The sequence below is a fragment of the Balaenoptera physalus genome (assembly GCF_965194825.1).
Source record: "Balaenoptera physalus genome assembly, chromosome: 11".
In the NCBI taxonomy this organism is placed as follows: Eukaryota; Metazoa; Chordata; class Mammalia; order Artiodactyla; family Balaenopteridae; genus Balaenoptera; species Balaenoptera physalus.
Window position 1 is genome coordinate 29,412,796 of NC_138896.1, and position 14,080 is coordinate 29,426,875.

Below are 14,080 nucleotides of genomic sequence, written 5' to 3' on the forward strand. Positions count from 1 at the left end.
GAGAAGCCCGCGCACCACAACGAAGAGTAGCCCCTGCTGGCGGCAACTAGAGAAAGACTGTGTGCAGCAACGAAGACCCAAAGCAGCCGAAAAAAGAAAAAAAAAATGTACCCTCACTTTTCACAACCCTGGATAATTGCTCAGGCTGTACACGTAAGGAAACGAAACCCCAGAGAGGTGAAGAAATTTGGCCAAAACCCTGATACTAGCAAATGGCAGAGTTGGCATTTTTTGAGCCTGAATTTTTGACATTGGCTTATGCACCATTTATAAAATGAGATATTGTATTGAAACTTATAAGTAAGAGGTTTATTATTTTTATTATTATTTTTGTCAAATGCTGATTATGTTATAAATACAGGGCTAGATGATTGGGAAACAGAGAAAATAGTAGAAAACAATCCCTGACATTGATGGACTGAAAATCTCTTTGGGATCTTATGTTCTTTGGCACATAAAAATTGCCTTCCTAAAATAGAAATTATGTTCTGTTTTATAAAAAAAGACATTTAAAATGTAATTAGTCTTTCCTTTAGAAAAGGAGAAAGGGAAATGGGAGGGCGATCCCAAAGTATTGTGCACATCAAATGAAACAATGACTCAAAAAGAGCCTTGGAAAGTAAAGACACGCTTTAGATATAAGGCACTGTTGTTATGTTTATTATTATTATTATTATTTTTTATTATTAGACTCCACTGCTGCATCTAAGGTGCTGTAATCCTTGCAGAGAGGACTGAATGATCACGCATGCTCAAAGGCTCTGGGTAAAAAGTGTTGAGTTAGAGGTAGAACAAGAGCTACAGGAATTCCAAGAATGACACCAACAAGGGTAATGTTTGCAGGTTGCCTGGAACTCAGAGATTTCTAGATTAAAACCAAACACCTTGGATGATTCATGCTCATAGTATTTGAAGTGTAGCTCTGAGTAATTGAAGGGTCCTTAAATCATCTGCTCTATCTTTGAAGGGTGGGGTTTGGTACCAAGAGCACATGTGAGCTTTATTTATACAGACAAGGAAACTGAAGTCTCCCGATGTGATCAGAGTCAGATAGAAAGGGCGAGGTAGAGACCAGATATTTCCAACTTTGGTTAAGGGAAGTGGAAAGAAACCAGAGTTTAGAGCCAATTCCTCCCTTGACTAGTGATGTGACTTCAGACAAGTTACACTGAACCTTTCAGAACCTCATTGGTTTTTTTTTTTCATCTGTAAGAGGAAGGCGAAGAACAAAACAACAATGACATCACTGGGGTTGGTATGGGGGAAAAGTGAAATAGCACAGGTGAGGATACACCTGGTACAGAAATGTGTTCCTCTCTCCCCATCCCTGTCCGTTGTGGTAATGAATTTAACCCCTTTCTTTTCCCGGCAGAAGCCAACAAATAGCTCACATTTTACGGGTCAGAAGGAAGGGAAGATTTACTTCCCTCTTAACTGGAATGAAAGTGTAAATTGCTTCAAAGGCAGGGCTACTGGGTTTTGTTTATCTTTGTATCCTCTGTCCCTGTCTGAGTGCCTAGAACTTGGAGGGCACTCCAAAAATATTTATGAAGCTGAAAATATCACCAGGTTGTTAATAAAACTTCAGAATGTCCCTCTGCCTCTCCTCTCCCATTTTTGCATTAGAAGAAATATCAGACCAACAGCATGTGAGACAGTTCTGCTTCTGGTTGGGTTAAGTAGCCTCTGTTGAGCCAACCCTCATGAAGTTAAAAACTATAAACTGTGGACAAAACCTACTGAAAAACCCAGTTACTTGAAGGCACTAGAAAGTGAATAAAAGCACGCAGATGCTGGAAGAGAGTTGATTCATGCACAAAGTGGATAGCACTGGGTACACTTCCCTTTATTTTTAATTTTAAATTTTTTTTTAATTTACAGCTTTCAGCCTGAGAACAGGCCCCAAACTGTGGCCTGGGAAGGTGAATAAAGCCAGTGGAATATTGTATCCTTCTGGCTTGAAGAACCAAAATACGGAATCCAGGACAACCAAAGCTGCTGGAAAGTGAAGAGAAAAGCCTGAAAAGGAAAGAATCAGGGGAAAATCCCCAAATTCTGTTTCCAGGCTCTGCCTAAATCACTAAATGATCTCTGAATCATGTGTGCACAAGAAACTGACTTTTAAAAAAAAATCAATACTCTTCAGCGGAACATAACAGAATCCAGAAGTTCTATAACATATTTTTCATAATGTCTGAAATATTGATATAATCCAAAATTGATTGATGTATGAAGAAACAGGAAAGCATCACCTATACATAAGGAGAAGCAAAAATTGTAACATTGTCATATGGAGTTTATAATGTATGTGGATGTAATACATATTAGAACTATCATATAAATGATGTGAGTTTCTATACTTTACATGAAAGTAGTACGGTATTACCTCTAGACTGGCTGTGAAAAACTAAAAATGTATATGGTAATCCCCAGAGCAAACTCTAAAAACCTAATGTAATAGGTACAACTAGGAAGTCAATAAATAAAATAAAATTCCAAATTATTTTCACTTGAAGCCTCACAGATATGCTTCCCACTGCAGAGTTTCAGGCCCACCCGACAGCAGTCTCAGATTATAACCACAACATAAAAGGGCGCTCCCCAGAGACCTGACCCCCTCTAGCCTTAATGAGAACAGGAAGGAAATAAATAGAATTCAGAAGGGACATCCCAGATTTAGGAACACAAGCAAGACTATGGGCATGTAAACAAAAAAGTGCAGGGTCACTGGAATGGAAGGATGGGAAATGTGTAAGAAGCTCAGGGAGCTTTTATTTTGAGCCTGCTTCCTGCAGCTGGTTGACCCAGGCCTGAGAGAGGGAGGTGAGTACCAGCGACAGCCAACCACAACCGGCACTGTGGATGAATTTGGGTAAACAAGTGGCTAAGTATATTGCTAATTATGCTTCCAAGATATTGCAGAGGAAGGAAAAGAGCAAAACAACATTTTGCCTCTCTTCAACCTGGTGTTTTTGCACCTGTGTTGGTGTGTCACAGTGTAGGGACAGTTGCATAACCTAGTTGCCATCGATCCCTCGGTTTATTCCCATACTGCACACTCCCTTAGGATACAGTTTCCAAGTAGGTGTTGGCTATTTCAAAATCAATAGCTGTGGGGGAATGAAGGTATCAGAGAAGTCCATACTAAGCCAGCCCCCCAATTCTATATTATTTTTGTCTAAACAAGGAATTACAAAGACTGAAGAAGTCTTAGGGATACAAGTTAAACCGGAAACGCCAAACCATCTATGAACATGTTGGAAATGCGTTCACATAGTTTTCTGGAATCTACATATCTGACTTAGTTCTAATGATAACCAAGTCTTGCGCCGGTTCTGTTTCAGCATCCTCAGGAAAAGGAATTGGTAGAAGGAGTAAGAGCAGATCACTTTCCAAATGGAATTATGATTTGAAAGAGCATTCTTCTTTTTTTTTAAAATTTTATTTATTTATTTATTTATTTATTTTTGGCTGTGTTGGGTTTTCGTTTCTGCGCGAGGGCTTTCTCTAGTTGCGGCAAGCGGGGGCCACTCTTCATTGCGGTGCGCGGGCCTCTCACTATCGCGGCCTCTCTTGTTGGGAGCACAGGCTCCAGACGTGCAGGCTCAGTAATCGTGGCTCACGGGCCCAGTTGCTCCGCGGCACGTGGGATCTTCCCAGACCAGGGCTCGAACCCGCGTCCCCTGCATTGGCAGGCAGATTCTTAACCACTGCGCCACCAGGGAAGCCCCTGAGAGAGCATTCTTGATGTGGAGCTGAGTGGAAGGAGAGGGCTGAGATAAATAATAAAGTAATGTGGGTCTCCAAGACTTTTAAGGGAGACACAAGAGGTAAAATACTGGCTGACCATATGGGCTATTGTATCCTCGGGTTCTATACATAAGACGGGTCTGGGAAGCCCTGCGATGGGGAGGAGCTGTCAGACCGCACAAGTGAGCAGCAGCGCTGGAAGTAGGGTCAGGCAAGTGAAGCACAAAATTTAAGGAAGCACCAAAAAAAAAAAAAAAAAAAAAAAAACCTCAGTAATCAAGAATCAAGTAACCAAGATTTTTTTCATCAAAAATAAACATTGAATGCAATACTTAATAAAAACTCATGTAAAAATCCCTGATGAACAAAATAGCAAAACTTTACATATAAACAAGCTGTTACTATTTTTTTTAATGATCCTGTTATACAGCCATTTCCAATCCACCCTTGGTTCCTGGGTCTGCACTGACGTTGCATCCTCTTGGGTGTGTGTATGAGGGTTGATACCGGTGAGCAAACCAATTGGATTATCACCGGACTTTATATACAGATATGTTTTTTTTAAATTGTAGAGCTTTCACGAATGTTTTCCCTTGGCTCCAAATCTGGGAGGAGATTTCAATAAGTGTATATAGGTGCACACACTTTTCCTTTGCCTCAGGTTCCAATTGGGCTCAGCCTGATACTCAACTGAGCAAGATGTGCCGTAAGTAGAACTGAGTAGGGAGAAGCCAAGAACACTTGGACTGAAGCCTTGCTTCCCAGAGGGGCTTTGGAGAACTCAGGATGAGTTGATTCACAGCTGAGGGGCCAGGGAATAACTGGCTGCAAATTCATGAGAATAAGAGCCCAGAACAAAGGAGACAGGTGGATTCCGAGTGGTGATGGAGCCCAGATAGTGGGGAGAGCTTTGGCCGAGGAATCAGCTACTCGCCCCAGTCCTGCCTCTAACTGCCCACGGTCCGGCCACGGCAAACCCTTTCTAAACCTCAGTTTCTACACCAGTAAAATAGAGTGTTTTCTGACTTGTTTTAGCTGGGGGCCCTTTCTCCAAATAAATTTAATGGGACAGCCCTAGTTAGAAGTACGGCTGATTTGGTTGAACTTGGGGTGTGAAACCAAGACCCTGACCTGTTCAACTTTTCCTGACTCCACCATCTCAGGGCTCTTCAGAGCACAGTTTGAAACTGTATTAGGGGATCATTGATGTCAATTCCAGTCTTAGCCTTCTATACAAGCCGAGGAGAAAGCCCTACCTGTATTTGCATATTGACATTTTGACAATGAAAGTTTACTCACATCAAAAAACCAGAGGAGCCTCCAGCCTTTGGATTGCACTTCTGGGTGTGCCCTGTTCTGTTTCTGGGCTCTTCAAACCTGCAGGGCTCATGGAATTAGCAGAAGCATCAAGAGAATTTAGTCAGCCTTGCCATGGCCAGTACAATTATACAGTGAAATGAGGCATGCTGTCAGGACTTTAACATGAAGCAGGCACCCCTGGGGGACACTGACAAGTGACCAGGCATTGTCTACCCATGGCCAAGAGCCAGTGGCAGCCAGCTGGGCCTTCCTTTCTGATAAATATGACAGTTCCAGACCTGTAAATATTCCAGGACTGGAAGGGAATGAATTCTAGTGGTATTCAAAACAACAACAAGGTCCTTGTCATCTTTATTAGAACTGTTATCCTCTTGATTACTGTGGCTGTTATTCAATTTTTATAGATCTTCAAGGACATAACAGCCTTCTCTTAAAACACAGGCGGCAGGGAGGCAGCAGGAGCTGCAGAAAGGGAAGGAACTTCAGGGTCTGACAGATCCAAGATGGAACTCTCCTCAGGTCTACCTCTTACTAGCTGTGTGATTTCAGTCTGTTTTTTAAAACTTGTCTGAGCTTCAAGTTTCTTAGTTCTGCAATGGAAATAAAGTGCCAGTAGAGCTGTAGTGAGCTCCATCGATTGACAAAACTTGCACAACCTAAAAGTTTTGAGTTATGCTTTATTCGGGGACCTTACTGAGGACTACAGCCCAAGAGACAGCCTCTCAGATGGCTCTGAGGAACTGTTCCAAAGAGGTAAGGGAGCAACCAGAGTATATAGAAGTTTTTGCTGAAAGAACAAACAAACAAAACATGTAGAAAACAAAAAATAAGCCATGTAGTCAAACATCAAGAGATTACTGCTAATCACAGAAATGCCAGGCACTTTCTCCTTCTCCTCTTGGGATGCTCATTCTTGGAATCCAGAGTAGGGAGGAAGCCCAGTAGCCTCCCAGAGAAGCCATGGGTAGGAGTTTCAGCCAACAGCCAGTACCAACTGCCAGTCAGCATGAGTCTTCAGATGGCCCTGGTCCCCAGTCAGGTCACTTCCGGTTTTCAGGCTACCCCAGCTGATACCATGTAACACAAACTATCTCAGAGAAACCTTGCTCAGACTGTAGATTTGTAAGGAAAGTAAATGTTTTCAGCCACTTAGTTTGGGGTGGTTTTTAATGTGGAGCCTGAATCCCTCTTCCCAAGCCGGTGTATCCATCTTCCAGCTACTGTGAGCATGGGCTGCTAAGAGCTTGCGGCCACGCCCTTCCACACAGACTTGCCCTGGGCTGGCTGGGGTCACAGGGGAGGTTATGTCCACCACCCTGCAGCCAATGACTGATTGTCTCAAAAGGTGGTCCCCTTGCCTCAAGGCAGCATTGGTTCTGGTACAATTCACGCTCTGGTGGTCCCTGTGGGATTAGGCTAAGGCTAGATCTCCGGTGAGGCCACATCCTAGGCTAGCTCTTTCCCTGCCCCATCCCCTTCTCTCCCCACCTTTCTCCTGAGAGTGCCCTCAATACTTCACATGTGTTAGAATCCCTGTCTCAAGCTCTATAGCTAGGTACCTGACCAAGAACAGGCACTAATGGATGTTTTAAGTAGTGTAGGGGAGAAATCTTTCCATGCCATCTCCTGGTGCCTCCACTACCCAGAGATGTTAATATTTTGGTGTACGTGAAATTATCTAATACTAATGATAGGGCATTTAGTACATTCCCTGGCAGACAGTAAGCCCTCAATAAAGGCTAGCCATTATTATCATATCCCCCAGTGCTTTTTTCTATATTTAATAATCTCATTTTTATTGAGCACATATTATGTGTCAGGCACGGTTCTAACATATTTCATGTATAACACACTTAGTCACACAGCAATCCTATCTAGTGGGCATTACCATGAAAAACGAGGCAACTGAGGCCCAGAGAAGTTTAATAACTGATCCAAGGATACACAGCAAATAAGCAACAGAGTTGGATGAGTTATATATGTCTACATTATATTTTAATCATCATTTCAATGATTACTTCTTTGTGGCAGATTGCTTCAGTGTGAGGCTGGATACTTTGCTGCGTTTTAAAGGATTCAAGTATGCATAGTAATTCACTCCAGCTGTGACTGTCCCCTCCCTGTCCTGGGAAGTACTCTGCTCATAATTTCAGATGGGTCTTTCTTCCTGGAATGGCCTCACCTCTTCTCTAATTATCCAGATTCTAACCTTCCTTTAAGAGCCACATCAAATCTTATCTCCCCATGTAGTTTTTCCTGATCTCTCGCTGTCCTTCACCTCTTCAGTTACAAACTCCTACAGCTTTTATTGTATGTCATTTCTGCTCCTAACAATTTCCTGCCACCACTGGCCCTGACACATTTCCTTTCAATAGAGGTTATGCTTACAGATGGGTCTGTTTCCATCAGCTAGACTGCAAGCCTTTTAAGGACAGAATCGAGACTTCTTTGCTGTTTCTCCAGTATCTCCTGTAGTGCCTGGCACAAAGGAGATTCTTCACAAAAATTTGTTGATTGGATGAATGAATCAACAAACTATTTCATGTATGTGTGTATGTTTCTTGTTTTTTTGTCTGGATTGTAAGGCCCTTAAGACCCAGACCCGGTTTTCGGTTTCTTTTAAGACCCTCATGTTTAGCAAATGGTAGGACCAGGACAGAAATGTTCACGGAACTGAACCAGAATAGTCTGTCCTAAAGATGGGTCACACTGTGGTCTTGCTCTGGGAAAAGGACAGCTCTCTATCAAAGGGAAGCAGTCCCATGTGAAATCTTACATGGAAATAAGACAAATTTTTAATCTCTGAGTTTGGTGCGTGGCTGGCCCATGTTGCGTGCTGTTTCCATAACTCTGCATGTGACCGAATGTCCTTGACTTGACCTTGTGGGAATATGTAAACTGTGAGATTCAAGGGGGGGATGTTTGTGGGAGGAGGGGACCATGTGATGTGGAGCAAACTTTGTTTGTAACTCCCTGACTCAGGAGTGACTTCTGGGCAGTAACAAGAGGTGACTCCACAAAAAGCCTTGCCGGCCTCTTCAAAGACAAGACGTTTTACGGAGAAGGCCCCCTGCCAGCCTGACCGGAAGTGGAGGACAAAGGGGCAGCTGACTGCTGGTCCCATCCTGACCAGCACCAGCTTTTCTAGGTTCAGTTTTAGCATGAATTTCTCCTTCAGGAGGGGAAAACCTGAGCTCAAGGAATACTGCTGTGTCTCTTCGTCCTGCAAGAGCAAATTCATGTATCTCTAGAAATAAAAACTAATTTTTAAAAGGCATCAAAGAGCTGGCAAGTCAAAGTACCCCAGTGCACACTGTTCCGACATGGACCATCTCACCCTCCCCACTTTCCAAGTTTATCTATTTTGCAAGCATACATGATCACATGATCAATGTTGGGGCTTTTTCAAAGACATATAAATTTATCTTTAAAGAATAGGGAAAAGGCCGTGAAGTACAGGGGGTTAGGAAAGTTCATTATGCTTTGGAGAATGTTTCAACCTTGATCTCAAAGCAGTGCCCAGAAAGCTTCACATTCAACCTCAAGGTCACTCGCTGTACCACGCCGCTTTAGGCCAGAGAGGATGAGAGCTCCTTGGATTGGGGTCAGGGTTGGGATAGGGTAGGGAGAAATTCTGGGCATTCACAGCTGTAGGAAGTGCTTTTTTTCTCTTAATTTTGTTTTGCTTAAGAAGAGAAAAGAAGTTCATGTCTCTTTGAAGCCCCATGGGGCTGTTTTCACTGTGAAGGCACAGAGAAAGCCCATGATTGTTCCTGGAATGCTGGTCTCACCATTTATTGTCCTTGGATTTAATGCCTGCTTTGCATTTGGAATAAAGATTCATTCATTTCTGTGCCAAGAAATAAAGAATTCTATTGTCTCCCTGCCCAAATCGTTTCAAGACCATCATTTTTTTTTTTTTTTTTTTTTTTCTGAGGCTGACAGGGCCAGATAGCATCTTGCTTGGCCCCATGATCTGGTCTCCAAAGGAGATGTTGTGCCCTTCTTGGTCTAAGCTTTGCTGCCATAATAATGTTACACAGAGCAGATCTGTCCCCTCAGTACCGGGAACCTTGCCCCTTTCACGAGGATCCTTAACAACCTCTGCGGATTGCCAAACCAGACTTACACTGATTCTCCACCGTAAGGACAGCTATGTCACTTGAATTAGCAGGGTGATGATGAGCTTTGGGTGGCCGCTAATTCGATCCATGGGGAGAAATGAGTGTAGCGGATTTGCATGCTGTAACATGCTCCATCCCAGAATATTCTTTGATGACTCACCAAAATAAAGGCCAAATTCATTAAAACGAACACAGAAGTGTGAAAACATAAAGGGCAAAAGAAGTTCCAAGGAAGCTGGTTATCTCTTCGGAGGAAAACTTCCTCTAGGGGCTGTAGCCAAAACAGTTTTTCACAGAGTGTTCTTAGGAAGTTTAATTCCAAGCATCATGACAAAGGTCATGTTGCCTCTTCCACATCTGCTCTCCTAAGCCTTCCTCCCTCCCCTCAAGCCTCCTCTGCCAGCAAACCTCCTGGCCTCTAGCCTGGTGGAGAAGATGAAGCCACCCGGAACCCTACACTTGGCTCTTTTCCTCCGGTTTCAGACAAAGGCAGCCTCTCTCCAATTTACTGCTGGTGTCTCCTGTTGTGGTCTTCATCCAAATGTCTCCTCCAGGAGCTGGTTCCAAGGTATGTCTGCTCTGCACTGTAGTGTCCTTTACTTAGTCACCTGGCTCCATTTCCATATCCTATGAAGATGCTCAAGTCTCTCTCATCTTTTAAAAACACCCTCTCTTAACCTGTCTTTCTCCCCATCTCCCCCGATAGCTTCCCTTTCTCTTCCCTCCCCAGATAAGATCTTTCAAAGGATGCTTTATATTTAACACCTCCACTTCTATCCACACTTTGCCTGCTTCACTCTTCACGACTATGGTTTCCTCCTTAAACCCTCAAACTCCCTGACAACAAGCTTCCCACTTCCAGCCCCCAAGGCCAAGAAAATGATTGGAAGAAGACACTAAGGACCTAATTGTCAGAGGCCAAGAGCTCATTTTACCCTCAGCTTGTTGGATTTTATGTAGCAGTTGTCTCCATGGTCACTCCTTTCTTCTGGAAATTCTACTCTCCATTTCTAAGACACTACCACCTCCTAATTCTCCTTTTCCCCCTCTGGTGATTCCTTTCCACACCAACCCTCAACTGTTGAAGTTCTTCAGGATCCTTGGATCTTATCCCTTCTTAGTCTCTCCTGGTAATTTCTCCCATGTCCATGGTTCCCCTCCTACCTGCATACTGACGACCACTATGTTTGTATCTCTACCCCACGTTTTGCCCTAAGTTCCAGCTGCTTCCGTCAAGATCTCGTCTCCTGGAATACCATACAGGCAGCTCAGACTCAACATACTCAAAATTGCACTTATCTTTCCTGTAAAACCTGTTCTTCCTCCTGTACCCCAATCCAGGAAAGAGCACCACCATTCATCTACTCACCCGAGTCGGAAACCTGGGCGCTCATCCCGGCTTTCTCTCTTTCTCTCATCTCCTATGGCTAATCAGTTACCAAATCTTGTAGACTTGACCTCCACAGCACTTCTGATATGTATCCACTGCCCTCCTTTTCCGCCGTCCTTGACTTTTCCCTGGATTATTAAAATGCTCTTCTTGCCTCCCATTTATTTCGTCTGCAGTCTACCTCCTACAAAGCATCTGGAGTGAACTTCCTTCAGTGGCTCTCTATTGCTTTTAACATGAGGCCCGTACTCTTTAGTGGGACCAAGAAATCATGCAGTTCCCACCTACCACTCAGTTCTCTAGTTTCATCTCTCACCTAAACCTCTTGCACTCCACTCCCCACAGAGACAGGCTAAACATGCATTCTCGGGCTTCCCTGGTGGCACAGTGGTTAAGAATCCGCCTGTCAACGCAGGGGACATGGGTTCAAGCCCTGGTCCGAGAAGATCGCACATGCCGCTGAGCAACTAAGTCCATGCGCCACAACTACTGAGCCTGCACTCTAGAGCCCGTGCTCCGCAACAAGAGAAGCCACCGCAATAAGAAGTTCGCACACCTCAACAAAGAGTAACCCCTGCTCTCCGCAACTAGAGAAAGCCCGCGCACAGCAAGGAAGACCCAATGCAACCAAAAATAAATAAATAAAATAAATAAATTAAAACAAAACAAAACAAAAACATGCACTCTCTTTTCACTTTGCCCAGAATTATGCTGTTCCTTTTCTGACTTTCCCAACTTGCTATTGGTCCATTTCCCTCCACCCTAAACCCACTGCAGTGCCACATTATCTACGTATCTGTTTTAGACCCAATTCCAGAGTTATTTCACCTCTAATCCCTAGGAGACTTTTCCTGAATACTAACCCATCCCTTACCTCCAGGTGCCACCAAGGGTACCTTCCTTTGAGTTTCACGGCACTCTGTACACTCTTTCACATGGACTCATATCCCTTTATTACCAGCATTGCTCATTTTTGTTTCAGCATTTATCACAGTGCCAAAACTGAATAAATGTTTCTCTGAGTGAGTGAATAAATGAATGAAGGAACGAATGAATGAACAGACTCTCAACCATTTCCAGTTGGACAGGTGTAACTTACAAGTCTCAAGTATTAAGCACTGAAGAGCTTTGCCTGAGAGGATGTATGCTATGAGAAAGGAGATAAAGCCATTTGGCTTATCCAGTATTTTTAATAATCAAGAGTATGAATTTTCTCCTCCTTAGCATTTGTGGAGTGTTTACTGAGTGTTAGCTAGCACAAAACATTCCCTGCTGTGAGTCAAACATTAAAATGGCTAAGCGCTTTTAATGCATTTTAATATTTTGAAGATAAAATTACAGTTTTGGGTCAGGGAACACTTTCGCAATTTGGATTTATGACTTTTGCAAATGGATTTGTATTTGACTGTCATGTACTAGCAACACAACTAATTTGAATGTGTGTTCTGCTATTTTATTTTTCATAAGCACAGGCTCACTGAAAGCCTGTGAGGCTGTGAGGAATTCATCTTCAGGTTCATCCATATGAAATATTTGCCTAAAGTTGGCAGCGGAAAGACACATCATACCTGTGACTACTTACTGAGCATATATACTCTGCATATACTCTGTACCAGGCACTTTCATTCAATCATTTCAATAGCCTTGGGATGCAGGGGTTCATTTACGAAAGAGGCTTTACACATGCCATTAGGTAGAAGGATTCCTGTTCAGCAGTGGGTTTTTAATCAAGAGCCTGCTTTGCTTTTGGTGATGTCTTTGGACAGAGTGTGGTAAGGAGGCAAAGGTGCTTATCTGTGAACCCTTGCCAATCAATGGCCTTCGGTACCTGCCAATCACCTTGGGTATTGCTCTGCCCTGAGACCTCCATCCTTCTCTAACCACCCAACATAAAGACCTGGTTGTGTCATTCTACCCTGCTTCTTTCACCACTGGTTTCCATGCTTCCTGATGACCTAAATGTCACTTTGTTTCATCCTCTGAAATTCAACACCTCTGAAATTCAACTTGAGCCAGATGTTCTTTTCAAGATCGAATAAACTAATCTTCCAGTCTTATAAACTAATCTATGTTAACGGGTAATGGGGGAGGGTTAGAGAATCTCTACCTTTCCCATTCATATAGAAAATTTGTATTAAATGCCTTCTTGAAACGATGTCACACAGTGTCAGTGTCATTTAACCAAAGGATGAGTCTTTGAGTAAATTTCAAGGCATGAAGTGGGAAAGGGTCATGTCACAGTTGGCTGGAAGATACACTAGCATAAGGAAAGTGTGAGGCCTGGAGGTGAGAAAGTGCCTCAAATTAGCTAGAACAGTGCTGTCCAATAGAAATATCACGTCAGACACAGTCACCTATGGAATTTAAAATTTTCTAGGAGCCACATTGCAAAATCGTAGAAAGAACCAGGTGAACTAACTTTTAATAATACACTTTATTTAGCCTAATCAATTCAAAATATTGTCATTGCAACATATAATCAACACAAAAGCCATTTATGAGATAGTTTACATTTTTTTACTACTATGTCTTTGAAAGCTAATAATATGTATTTTATACATTGGATGAGCCAGATTTCAAGTGCTCAATGGTTAGTGTCCATCCTATTGGATAACACAGCTCTAGAATCCCAGGGCAGAAAAAAGACTCAAAGTCATTAAATCCTACAATTCTTTGAGGTTCAAAAACCCCTATAGAGCATCCAGGTGAAGTGTCTGTTCTGTCCACGGGTGAGCACATTTCGTAACAGAAAACGGCACTTTCCAACATTGGGATGTTTTGGCCTTTAGCAAGTTTTCGGACTCTGATCCCCCAAGTTCAGAGAAAGGAGAAGGAGAATCTTTCAACTACCTTAAGGCCCTTGTGATCCTTGAGTTTGTGCTTTAGGTTAAGCTTTCCTAATGTTTTCAACTGCTCTCTGTATGAAGGGGAGGATTTCCAGAGTCAGAGGAGGTAGGGCACAATGATCTCTTAAGTGCTTTCCAGCTCAGATGTTCTATGACTTCAAATATTAAGCCGCCACCTTAAAGACTCTGCATAAAGTAGAAGTGAAAACATTCAAAGGAAGAAATAAGGCAAGTCAATGGATGAGTCATGTGTTCCTGTCCACATGTTATAGGACCTAGAACCAATTAAAGGGGAAAATTGTGATGTTTCTGACCCCATCAACAGGTTGAATCTAATTCCCCTCTCCTTGAGCATGGAATGGTGTTACGACTCACTTGGAACCCACAGAACTGGGTAAGAGTGAGTTTGCATGGCTTTTATTTTTTGTTTGTTTTCTTAAAAACTTGATACTACATTTGCCTTACATTTTAAAAATTAACCTTTTTATTTTGAGATAATTATAGGTTCACATGGGTTATAAGAAACAGTACAGAATGATCCAGTGTACTGTTAACCCCTAAGAGTAACATCTTGGAAAACTATAGCTCAATATCACAACCAGGATATTGACATGGATACAGTCAAAATATAAAACACTTCCATTGCTACA

General features: G+C 42.7%; 1 long non-coding RNA gene across 1 annotated transcript in view; it reads left to right on the top strand.

The window, feature by feature from the left end:
* The window catches only part of LOC309638210, a 42,597-nt gene that overhangs the window by 15,987 nt on the left and 12,530 nt on the right, over positions 1 to 14,080 (top strand). Inside the window, exon 2 of the long non-coding RNA XR_014251029.1 lies at positions 691 to 9,762. This is a non-coding gene — a long non-coding RNA (uncharacterized lncRNA). The remainder of the gene's footprint in view (positions 1 to 690; positions 9,763 to 14,080) is intronic.